Genomic DNA, 12,652 nt, shown 5'->3' with positions numbered 1-12,652 from the left:
CAGCAACCACATTTTTTTTCTCTATGGCTGTGACCTGAGCTTAGAAGCATAGCTTGAACTTTGAAGAGGTTTTATCTTGACTCTAATGTTCAAACTCTGGATCTTGCCTGCAGCCTACCTCCTGCTGCAGCCATTTCCTAACAGGCCACGGACTGGTCCATGGCCCGGGGGTTGAGGACCCCTGTCTTATAGAATACAGCAGTGCCATATCTGAGTTGCCAGTGACTGTGTCCATCCTTGCTTGTTGACATATACATATTTCTGTAGCTACCTGGCCCCAAAGCACTGCACTGAATATCTGGAGGGTATTCTTAGTAGCTAACAGTTTAAGTAATTGCTGTGATGACATTTTTTTCTTGCTCCCTGTCTGGTAAGTGTTTTGCAATGGGGAAATCAGCCCATGTTTGATACATCAGTCATGCAGACTCTTGAGGGGTTGAGCAAAGGAAAGCCCTTGCTGATAATTGCCCTTTTTATCTGCCATGCAGGGAATATTGGATTGGATCAAGTATGGTCACACAGATCTGAGAAACAGTGGAGGTAGTGAATGAACCAATTTTGCAGCAGTTGCATTAGAAGATGAGCAAATGCGACCATAGCTATCATGGCTGCCATTAGTCCAAGCAGGCATTTTACCTGGTAGGTGTTTGTCTGAGGGTAGCAGTACAACTTGGCTGCTAGTACTACTAAAACCAAGACTCGGTCCCAGTGTAGGCAATTTTGCCAGTGGGAGAGTTGCATATTGCTCCTATATAATGGATCACCTGTGATATCTTATCTGGAGGAGGATTCAACTGATGAAGGAGAGGGGGACAGCCAGCGTTGCAAGCCCTAGCCAGAGCCAGGTGGAGAACTGGAGGCTTCAAATGACAGTCTCCCCATGGAGCGCTCAGAGAAGCAATGTGGCCTCTCTTGGGCCATTCCTGAATTTTCCCAAATGTAGGGCTCAGCGCAATTAAGCCCTCTCAACGGCATATGATCAAACATGCACAGCAGAAGTTCAGATAGAAGGCAAAGTGTGGGGGTATTCCTTTAAAGCAACATACTCACCCAATTAGCCTGCTGTGCTAATTTATGACCAACAATAAAACAACAGCTAGAGACAGCTTACTGATGTAAAGTGGAATATTTCAAGTCTGTGATTTGTCTTACTTTACTGGACCTAACAGACTCGGGCTACCCACCTTGATCACTCTCTCAGACATTCCCAACTGACCTAGACATTTGGTATGCCAAACCTCATGGGCTGAATTCTAGACTGCTTTGATCTCACTGCTGCCTGCTTCTGTTATCTATACTGGAATTCTTATGAATAATTCTGAACTGGACTAGTTCCTTTCTGTGTTATTTCCGAAGATACCTCATGCTTGACCAAGGCACTTATGGGCCTAGGAGCAGGTTGCCACCTGTATGGGAGTGAGTGTCAATAACTGACATAACAGGCTGAGTGAATGCAGAAGGGCACAGGTAAGAAGAAAAGATTAATTAAGTCCTTGATCCATTGGGGTGGCAAGCAATCAATTCTCCAGGTAAGGATAAATCTGGACACCTTGATGAAGACTAAGTACCCACTTGGTAAAAACTCTCAAAGCCTTTGCCAAGTTGAAAGAGAGGGTGCAAAAGTTGTATGTAATGGATCCAGTGCTATAATGCAAGTAGTGTTGGCTGGTTCCATTGATCCCAAGGTGAAAATAAGCCTTCCTGAAATCCACTGCTATGAACCAATCTCCCTTATGATAGATTACCACTTTGTATGATGTTCAGTGCCTTTGGGCACCATTCTTTCTACTGTTTCACCATTCTTTTTACAATCCTGGAGGCCGTAAATAATAAATAAATGTATCTATTTATACATGTATTTATACATGCTCCAGCATCATTATTCTTTCTATACCATCCCATGGTCAAAGCTCTGGGCAGTTTTCAACAGTGACAAGATGATTTACAAGAAATTGGCCAGTTGTGCACTGATGGACCTTTCTGTCCCTTCTGCCTTATCTGCTTCCTGTGCTTCCTGTACCTGGCTTCATATTGTGATGGACCCAAGAGAAAAGATGGAAGTGCTGCTGGGTATATGCTTTGGTGATCCTGAAGGAGGTGTTCAGCGTGTTTTGGATGCAGTTTGGCTGCTTCCATGCTGCCCACTTTTACTTTCTCTCTTCTAGCCATTTGTATTGTTTTTCTTGGTGTTCTTGTTTGATTATAGTTTACATTGTTTTGTTTTATCTTAAGATGTGTTAAGCCACCATAAGTGGGCATTTTGCCAAGAAAGATGGGCATTACAAATGAATGAATAACTGAAAGATTCCATATCTAAAATAATTTTAAAAGATTGCTTAAACTCCATTAAAGTTAAATAATTTAAAATTTCTTCTGGAAACAGAAGGTACAAAATTAGATCAAGAGAGAGATACATACCATCACATAATAAAATAAGTATACAAAGAAGTTGATACTGGTCAAATTGGTGAGGATAAATAGGACAGAAATGGACAGACCACAGAACTAAACTTACCAGGGGGTGCTATATGATCATCCTCTGGAATTAAAAAAGGTAAGAGTTTATAAGCAAGAGATTATTGCACTACTATTCAAAAAAATGCTGGTAATGATTGACAACAAAAGAAGGGGAAGGCAGAGGATGAGGTGGCTGGATGGAGCCACTGAGGCAGTGGGTGTGAGCTTGGGTGGACTCTGAGGGATGCTGGAGGACAGGAATGCCTGGGGGAATGTTGTCCATGGGGTTGCGATGGACTGTGACTAATCAACATTCCAGAAAATGCCAGCTGCAGAAAATATGAAATTAACTCCCTCCTGAAATTTCTCCTCAGCAAACTGTGATGTCAAATGGACATTTTTAAATATTGAAAGATAAGATGGGCAGTCAGAACATCTAGTATTTGCATTTGACAACCAGGAATGTTGAGTTTTAATAGTAAACATTAGCCACTGATATTTAACAGTGCTTGTGTTGACATGTTAATTGTGAATTAACTAATTCTGTAGTCATGCCCTTCAGATTTAACAATATTTGATGGCTGACATGGAGTGATTCTTAGTGTTGAGCATCTGGCATGAGATTTCATTACATATTAATCTGCTGAAATTTAGTATAACAATCAAAGATGCTGTCTATTCTGTATTTGAATTTTACATGCAAAGATAAACTTATATTTTAAATGCAAATTGAACTTTTATTTCAAACTTTCAGGATATGAATGGCAAAACTTGAAATTTCAGTACCTTTCGGATACTCATATGTTTGTCATCAGCACCACCAAGCCTTGTCCAGAAATGAAGGCAAACTGTTTATAAAATTTTATAAAAAGAACTAATTCTGAGGTTTTCGCTACATGAAGCTTTTAGCCTGCCAAGGTTTTTATATCTGGATGCTTTGCAGGATTAAGATTGGTTCCTTTGCCTGTGCGGTTTTTTCCCCCCTGGTTTCTTTTTCCAGGCTTTACTGTATGTTTGATTATACAACCATAAGGTGGCACTGCAGTATAATGGAACTGCAAAATTACACAAACTTCTCATCAGATGACTTCCAGATAATACCCAAACTCTTGATCTTAAAAAAAGCTGGTGAAATGGTTACAAAGCATGATAGAGGCCCTGAGAGATGGAGATGTTGTATATAGCACCAACAAGCCACCAGGAGTGAGGAATGAGCACAAAAAATGCTTTGTACAGAATGTCCTAAGAAGAGGGTGAAATGTTTTTTCCTCCCTTAGAGAAAACATGTCATCATGTGCTTTTACCTGGCCCGTCTTCTACCTTTTCTCCAGGATCAGGCACAACTGCGGGTAGAAGAAATAAAGTTAGTGTGTACGTGTATTTGTGCATGCGCATGTGTAATAGATAAGAACGGGAATTGAACCATTAAAAAACAAAAGCATTTCTTCCACCCACAGCTCATTTCACAAGAATTCATGCTTTGAAAATCTTAGGCAAGCCCTTAAAAACCGTAACTCTGTATCAGTCATGACACTGGGGGCAGATGTGGAAAAAGAAAAAAACTCACCAAAATCATCTTTTGAATCGATGGGCAATTTTATATTAGACACTCTTGAAGAAACAGATGGTGACTTTCTATGCACTGATTGTTTTGTATCCAGCTCTGGGGACAGTAGCACACATCTACCTACTATGATAGCAAATCTGGGAGCAGGAAGGGCATAAATGAGAGTATAATGAGATGAATTACCCCATGCCTGCACACAAGCAGTCTCAGTTCCACTTCTAGAACATCCCTATAGCAGAGAGAACTTGGCTAGAAAGAAGAAAAAGCAAGGAGGGGTAGAGCAAAATAAGTTACAGTTCAGTTTTCACTGTTTCATTGTCATTCCCTCTTCAATTGGGAGTGGCACTGCTTGGAATTACTAACAGAATTCCTGATTGCATCAGCTCTTACAGCAGAATTGGCATACACTTCTTATAATCTAAATATGCCTTTTGGAGTGGGAGAAAAAACAGGTTGTAGCATAAAGATGATGGCATTTTTAATAGTATTTGATTGTGTTTACTTATATGTTACAATGTGCAGCTCTGTGTGGTATCATCATTTAATAACATTTTGATATTCATAATGAACAACTTATGGTTATATGGATTCCAGTAATCATTTAAATATAGTAGCTCAAGGGGGAAATCTGAATTGGGGAGATTTGATCGTGAAACACGTGGAGAAAGAGATCTCCCTTGTTAAATATTTCCTGGGAAGGTGTTCAAACCTCAACAATATTGGTTTAGGATTTTTCTCAAAAACATAAACTCGATTCATTTACATTTAATAGAATATTTTGAATGAGCAGAGAATCTGTGTGGAATAGGAAACACGGCGTTATTGGAACTAGGTAACAGTGGCCAGGAAAACGGAATAATAGGAAGAGGGAGAGTCATGGCAACAGTTGCTAGGAGAAACAGAAGGTTGAGAAGAGGGTGGTTAAAAAAAGGCAGAGAAGAGAAGGACAAAGGAAGGGAGATTTATCTTTCTGAAGAGGGAGTTTAACCATAGACGCAGCCAGCAAACAGCACTAAGGACCCACTGGATCAACAACAAACTGAATAGTAGTAGTGGAAGTAGTAGGTCTGCTGTGCAGAAGGCACCAGAGAGGCAAGCCGTCGAAGTGAACGAGCTAAGGCACTCTCTGTGCACACACATCAAGGAACCTCAAACAGTGACGATAGCGTGACCTAAGTGGAGGAGGGAGGGAAATTTATTGCTAGTTATTTAAAACCTACTAAAATCCTGTTGATACGTACATGCTTGTCCGGGTTATTCAATTCTCATCTTAGATGTCCATTTAAGCAATTTGTGGCGCCAGTTGCCACATGTGAAAACAACTCATATAAGAACAGCAGTACTCTTATATACTGTGCTCAAAATAAAATCAACTCTATTTGCAAAATCCAACTCAAATCCAGCCTAGAGTAGACATGTTAGAATAAACAGAACTTATCCTATTCGTTTCAATGTGTCTACTATAAGTAGGAGCTCTGCTGGAATTCACCCGATTGTTTCAACTTCTCCATCTTTCTTCTCCCCCATCTGGCAACCGTCCACATTCTCCCCACTCTCCCTGGCAACCAGCCACACTGTTTCCATCCACCTGCTCCCAACTGTCCATTTCCACCCAGGGTCTATACTGTCGTCCCAGACTGTGGCCCTGATCCAAATCAAGACCCTGCAGCTGCTTTTACAAAATGAAATATTATGTTTAGCAACTCCAAACATGGAAGTCCAACTTAACATGTACTTTGGCCCATAAGGTGTTTCCTAACCAATTATCATTAGATAATTAGATTCATTTCAATCTAGAAAATTCATTTCAATCTTTTCACTGAGAGACGATGGGGGATGGACTGCCCTTGATCCTCCTAGGCCAGGGGTGGCCAGACCTGGTCAACGGAAGAGTCACATACGGTAAATGTCAGATTTTTGAAAGCCACAGGTGGGCTTCTATGGGCAGCAATAATGAGCAGTGAGCAGCAGGTGGGCACCTGTGAGTGCCTGCAGCACCAAGCAAAATAAACTCAAAGAGCTGCATGCAGCTCCTGAGCCTTGGTTTGGCCACCCCTGTCCTAGACTTTTTAGCTGCTCTCATTACCATCAACTATAGTATCCTTTTCTAACTATTGGCAGAACTGAGACTGGCGATGATCACATATAACACTGAACCAAGTTGTGCAGTTTCCATATGGCACGGTATCTTACCTTCTGTTCTGTGTTCACACATTCACGTAGTAACTCCTCATGAGTTGTTTCCAAATGCCTCCATCTTTCCTCAAAATGTTAGCACAAATCCCATCAGCCCCCATGGCTGGGAATCAATCCCAGCATGCACTGCTTCTGCTCACCTGTCCCCCATTGGCCTACACACTCCACTAGGCACGTTCTCTGCCAGCTACTGCTTTTTTTTAATACTGCCCCAGTTAGCCACTATCTGCTCATCCTGGGACAGTTGTGCTGAAGGAGCAACAGAGCAACACCACCCGCTGCTGCCCTGCCCCGTGCATATTCAGACACACGTGTAGCCGGCCACGCTTTTCCCTCTCCCTCACTGCATAAATGCCCAGTCTTCGCCCCCGCCTTGTGCCTCGCTTGCACATGCCGCCAGTGCCCCCTCACAGAAGGCAGCAGTGTGGACACCGGTGTCAGGGACGGGGGTAGTCTGCCCTGCCGTCTGGACAGCAGCCCAGGCAATTCTGCTGACAGGCTATCGCAGGGGTGGGGTGACTGCAAAAGACTGACAGGGACAGGGTGGAAGAACATCATTTTAATTGTTAAAATATATGATCTGACCAGGGCAACTTCTTCTTCCTTCTCTTTTCTCCTCCTACATTCTTTATTTACTTATTTTATACTGTTAATTTTAATTTTATATTCTTATGTTTGTATCTCAGTGTATTTTTTGTATTTTTGTATTTAGTGGTAATTTATTATGTTCTATTGTATTTCAATGTATTTTATTGTGTTGTAAGCCGCCCCGAGGCTTCGGCAAGGGGCGGCATAGAAATGTTATAACAACAACAACAACAACAACAACAACAACAACAACAGGAGACGTGGGCTCTGTGGGACACTCACTCGGCACAGGGCAGTGGCCAGGCATGAGTGCCACACGCGGCTGCCCTCGCACTCGCTGCGGCTGGAGGTGCTTCCATCCCGGTGGGCGCTCCCAGGAGTCCAACCACCCCGTCACTGACCATGGTGCGAGTGTGCCTGCTGCCGTGCCTGCTTTCCCTGGCCTTGTCACCTTGCCCAACGGGTTTCTTTGCTGAGACACCCACCGTGCCTGTTCCATGAGGTCTTGGGAGAAGGCGTGGTGGGCATTTCGGCGAGACAGCAAGGTGACGAGTATTTATTATTTATTTATTATGTATTAAAACATTTCTATGCCACCCCTTGCCGAAGCCTCGGGGCGGCTCACAACACAAAATAAAATAAAATACAATAAAATACAAAAATAACGATATAAAATTAGCAATATAAAATAAATAACAATATAAAAGAAGGCAAGATGATGGGACAAGGTGGGCAAGGTAAGGTGGGGTGGGAAGGCTGGCCTCACACCGAGGTGGCAGGATGGGGTGGCCAGGTTTCCGGGAGCGCACACCAGGAGAGAAGTCGGGGCCTGTGGAGACAGCCAGCCAGTGCCTTGCTGCCAGCGATGTGGCAGTTGGTAGGCGGAACAGGGCAGTGAAAATTGGCAGCTGGAGCAGCTGTGGGGGTTGCTTGAGCCACCAAACTTGCTGGTGTAAACCAGGAAACCGTGAAATAATATGGCAACTAAAGTCACACATAACAAGCAGTGCTGAAACGTGGATAGTTAGAACAGACCTTTGGTTTTCTATGGGGATTCACAGTAACCAAACATGCCACGTGTCATCATCATTGATGACTTCATACATAAGGTCAAGCAGTCTCCAACATGGCTTATCATTCTATGTAAACACTCCCTTTTACCGGCACTGTGTGGTTTTACATAGCCATATTAATTACTCTAGTTCTGAGGTATGCAACCAACATGTAATCTCCCACTTATTTATTTATTTATTTATTTATTTATTTGGGGCATTTCTAACCCGTCCAATTACTGTAAGTCTCTGGATGGCGTACAACAAATTGCCAATAAATGCATCCTAATAAAAATTTAATTATTTTTTAAAAATTAATTAAAACATTTATATGCCGTCCTTTGCAGCAGGCTCAGGATGGCTTACAGAAATAAAAATATCAATATAAATAACAATATAGTAATATAAATAGCATTAAAAACATTCCACAATAAAACAAATTAACAACAATATATCCTTTCCTAATTAAATACATCTTAATAAATACGTCATAACCCAAGACTAAGGATAAAAACATAGTTAAAAATATTTAAGCGTTAAAATACCAGGTCAATAAAAAGGTCTTCACCTGGCACCGAAAAGCATATAACGTTGGCACCAGGCGAACCTCTCTGGGGAGCGCATTCCATAGCCAGGGCACCACCACAGAGAAGGCCCTCCTCCGAGTGTTCTCTCTCCTAACCACCTGTAAGGAGGGTTCCCGAAGCAGAGCCCTTGCTGCAGATCTTAAGGGGCAGGAAGGCATATAGGGAAAAAGACGTTCATTCAGGTAACCTGGTCCCAAGCTGTTTAGGACTTTATAGGTCAATATACCACCACCTTGAAATGGGCCCGGACTTCAATGGGAAGCCAGTGAAGCTGATAGAGGACAGGTGTTATATGAGAATAATGACCAGCTTCCAACAGCAATCTGGCAGCTCTATTTTGAACCAATTGAAGTATCCGGACCATCTCCAAGGGCAGCCGCATGTAGAGCACATTACAATAGTCCAACCAGGAGGTTACTAGAGCATGTGTCACTGTTGCTAGGCAGTGCTCGTCCAGGTAAGGATGCAACTGATGGATCAGATGAAGCTGTAGGAAGGCGCTCCTCATCACCACCACCACCTGAGCTTCCATGGATGGCTCTGGGTCGAGGAGCACTCCTAAGCTGCAGACCTTGTCCTTTAGAGGGAGTGCAACCCCATCCAGGACTAGGCCTAAATCACTTACCTGAAAACCTGAACCACCTACCAAAAGGACCTCCGTCTTATCTGGATTGAGTTTCAGTTTATTGGCCCTCATCCAGACCATGACCTTGGCCAGGCACGGTTCAGGACAGCCATTGCCTCACCTGGACTGGTTGAAAAAGAGAGGTAGAGCTGGGTGTCATCAGCATACTGGTGACTCCGCAGCCCAAACCTCCTGATGACCTCTCCCAGTGGTTTCATGTAGATGTTGAATAGCAAGTGGGACAAAATGGAACCCTGTGGTACTCCATGGCATAACTGCCATGGTGCAGAGCCAAAGTCCCCCAGCACCACCTTCTGGAATCGGCTGTCGAGATAAGAGTGGAACCACTGCCAAGCAGTGCCTCCTACTCCCAATCCCGCTAGCCTATCCAGGAGGATACCATGGTTGATGGTATTGAAAGCCGCTGAGAGGTACAGGAGAACCAACAGGGACTAACTCCCCCTGTCCCTCTCCCTGCACAGGTCATTGTACAGGGTGACCAAGGCAGATTCAGTACCACAACTGGGTCTGAAACTGGACTGAAATGGGTCCAGATAATCAATTTCATCCAAGAGTGCTTGGAGTTGTCCCGCCACCACCCGCTCCAACACCTTGCCCAGAAACGGGATGTTGGCCACCTCTGGGTCCAGGAATGCCTTCTTCAGGACGGGTTTGCTCACCGCCTCCTTCAAAGGGAGGACTCAGCCCTCCCTCAGAGAAGTGTTAATAACCTTCTGGATCCAGGTACCGATCCCGTGTTTGGCTTTGGTAAGTAGCCACGAAGGGCAAGGGTCGAGTAAGCAGGTGGTTGGGTGTACTAGTCCAAGCACCTTGTCCACATCATCAGGCTGCAACAACTGAGATTCATCCAACAATGATGGACCTGACAAGGCTCTGGACACTTCCTGAAATGGAACCCTACCAACTGTGGAGTTCAGCTCATGACGAATCTAAGCAATTTTCTCCTTAAAGTGCCATCCTTAAATTTTCTCCTTTACTACCCTTCCATGCTTTAGTTCTGCCACATTTCTGAGATCTTAGAGCACCTCTTCCAATCCCCTGGACAAAACCAGGTATGCCAATCCTGAGAAAAAAGAAATACTCAGACCGTGTGTAGTTTCACATTTTTAAAATTCCTCTAATCCTAGTATATTGTGACTACAGAGATAAAACGTTTACTTGGAAAAATTCTGTATATCATTGTAGAAAACATATTTGAAATGAAAGTAATTAAGTGTTCTGAAATGATATACATGTCCTATTGGCCACCTGGTGATAAAATATTGCTATCGTGACCAGTGTCAGTTCTAGTGGGCCCCAGCAGTGCCAGTCCAGTTGTGGATGCAGCCATTCTCTGGGTAGCCATGCCAGAGATCCTTGTGCTTTGGCGCTGAGGTCCGTTCTTAGCTACACCACTGCTGCTTAGCAGCAGCTCTACTTCTAGGTGTCCTATAGGCTCCTGAGAACAGTGCTCTGAGAATCCTCTAGAGTTCTAAAAGGTTTCCATCTGTCTCCATTTTTTAAAATAAATGCATGACATCACTGCATGAAGTCATGCAGGAGACCTGAGTTCCTTACTTAAAATTACCATGTGTAAGATTGTATAGAGATTCCGATGTGGTTTAGGAAATGGCCATCTCTTTCTTGAAGAATGCAGCTAATTTTCAGGCAAAATGTCATGCTGTTGTTGGGGAAATCCAGACTAAATCCTGGTAGAAAAAGGTTGCTTATAAGGGCCTTTGCATTATAAAATCAAACCTGTGGCCCTTTCTCAGAAAGCAGCAGAATTCCAAGCCAGGTTCTGTTTAATATTGCTGTTACTTTAAGATGGAATTCTTAGTTGGACTGAGAAGCTGCTGTAGGCTAACACTATCAGTGGGAAAATGCTGGTGTTCCCATCTACTGCAGGCAACTGAGACAAAGGTGTCCATTTGTTTCTGAATGGACCCATTTAATCATCAGAGTTGATGATTCAACTCTCAAGTTCAGCAGAGGCAAGTACCTGTGCAAGGTAGTTGTCAAGACAATTTTTCTGAATGGTTCCTCAATCGGACACATTTGCATGTTAAAGGAGACACAGAGGCTGATCCAAACTGTCCGGAATTCACTGAATTGACTTGTCAAATAAGGTTCAGTCCAGGACATTTTCTATTCTATTGTCACTGCCATTTCTGATCAGTTTAGAGTATTGTTTTTTGTGTATGAAGACATAAAGATGCTATTATGTTAACATAACATTCGGGCCAGGTCGACTCATATTATATTGTTTTATACTGTGCTTATTTATTTATTATTGTGAGCCGCCCCGAGGCTTCGGCGAATGGGGCGGCATAGAAGCCTTCTAAATAAATAAATAAATAAATAAATACTCTGGAAACCTAATACTCTGTATGTGATCGGAAGGTTATCAAAATGGCTGTACATGGGCTGTGACTTTGTAGTTGGCAGAGAGGACGGCTACCTGGTAGCATGCTGTTGTAAGTAACTGCAGGGGGCCTGGGCGTTCTCACCAGTTAAAATGCTGGGGTTCAAAGTGATGATTCAGTCTTTCCTGCCGGTCTGAGTGCTCATTCTCACCATTGGTAAGGAGACTCTGACACTATCTACTGTAATAAGAGTATATATAATATCTGAAAATAAGGGCCATGCAGCAATTTCAGAGGGACTAAACAGCATTTAGTTTTTGAAATGCAAGAAGATCATACTTTACAATGGTTTACATGACATGCATGCTCATATGCCAAGTCATGTATGCACACATGCGCTTACACACACACACACAATACATTCAGGGATCTATATTCATACACTAGCATAGATTTATAGTGATTTTAAGCATGATGATTCAGATGTTATGCATTATTAATCATTATTCCCATTTACCCCAGTGGAAATATACCTGTTGTGTCTTCAGGAGGTTCCTGAGCAGTGACCACAGGCAGCAGCCAGTCTAGATAATAGGAGAAAATATTGTTTGCAGTCTGTGATTTACATAAATTGACATAAGGTAATTGTTACGAATTAGTGAAGGCCCATCCCTGACCCATCTGCAAAGATGGAGCTGCAGAATCCGGATTGATGGGCTGTCTCTACTTTAAGTATCTGGAACACATCACAGGCCGAACTAGATATGGCAAAGCAGTTCTGTGACTGTACATGGGGGCGGAGTTTGCTAATTTTTGTAGGGGGAATGGCACTGTGGGAAGTCCGCCTGGCACTGTCGTTACTGATTTTTTGGCGCCAGGTAAAGACCTTTTCATTTAAACATCATTTTAATTGTTAAAATATATGATCTGGCCAGGGCAACTTCTTCCTTCTCTTTTCTCCTCCTATATTATTTATTTACTTATTTTATACTGATAATTTTAATTTTATATTATTATGTTTGTAACTCAATGTATTTTTTGTATTTAATGGTAATTTATTATGTTCTATTGTATTTCAATGTATTTTATTGTGTTGTAAGCCGCCCCGAGGCTTCGGCAAGGGGCAGCATAGAAATGTTATAATCTTCTTCTTCTTCTTCTTCTTCTTCTTCTTCTTCTTCTTCTTCTTCTTCTTCTTCTTCTTCTTCTTCTTC

General features: G+C 42.7%; 1 long non-coding RNA gene across 1 annotated transcript; it reads right to left on the bottom strand.

Moving 5' to 3' along the window:
* Positions 1 to 2,039: 2,039 nt before the first annotated feature.
* On the bottom strand, positions 2,040 to 12,023 carry LOC123034681. Its single transcript, XR_006416823.1, has 3 exons — positions 11,972 to 12,023; positions 3,762 to 3,800; positions 2,040 to 2,539 (listed from the first exon to the last, which is right to left on the bottom strand). It is a non-coding gene; the product is annotated as an uncharacterized LOC123034681 (long non-coding RNA).
* Between the last annotated feature and the right edge of the window lie 629 nt (positions 12,024 to 12,652).

Source organism: Varanus komodoensis, unplaced genomic scaffold (genome assembly GCF_004798865.1).
Source record: "Varanus komodoensis strain SLA01 unplaced genomic scaffold, ASM479886v1 scaffold706, whole genome shotgun sequence".
Classification (NCBI taxonomy): domain Eukaryota; kingdom Metazoa; phylum Chordata; class Lepidosauria; order Squamata; family Varanidae; genus Varanus; species Varanus komodoensis.
This window is presented reverse-complemented; position numbering and strand designations above follow the sequence as displayed.